The sequence below is a fragment of the Gavialis gangeticus genome, unplaced genomic scaffold, assembly GCF_001723915.1.
Source record: "Gavialis gangeticus isolate Ggan-Ray unplaced genomic scaffold, GavGan_comp1, whole genome shotgun sequence".
Taxonomy (NCBI): Eukaryota; Metazoa; Chordata; order Crocodylia; family Gavialidae; genus Gavialis; species Gavialis gangeticus.
In genome coordinates, this window is record NW_017729014.1 from 21992868 (window position 1) to 21993179 (window position 312).

A 312-nucleotide genomic window follows, 5' to 3' on the forward strand; every position below is an offset into this window, starting at 1 on the left:
CAGGGCTCGGTCCTCAGGCCTGCACTGTTCAACATCTTCATCAGTGATTTGGACAAGGGGGTGCAAAGCACCCTGTTCAGGTTTGCTGATGACACTAAGATGTGGGGGGATGTGGGCATGCTAGACGGGAGGAATAGGCTGCAATCGAACCTAGACAGGTCACAGGGGTGGGCGGATGAGAACAAGATGGGATTCAACACCAACAAGTGCAAAGTGATCCACCTGGGGAGGAAGAACCAGCACCATACCTACAGGCTGGGAGACTCCCTTCTCAGCAGTGCAGAGGCAGAAAAGGATCTTGGAGTCATCATT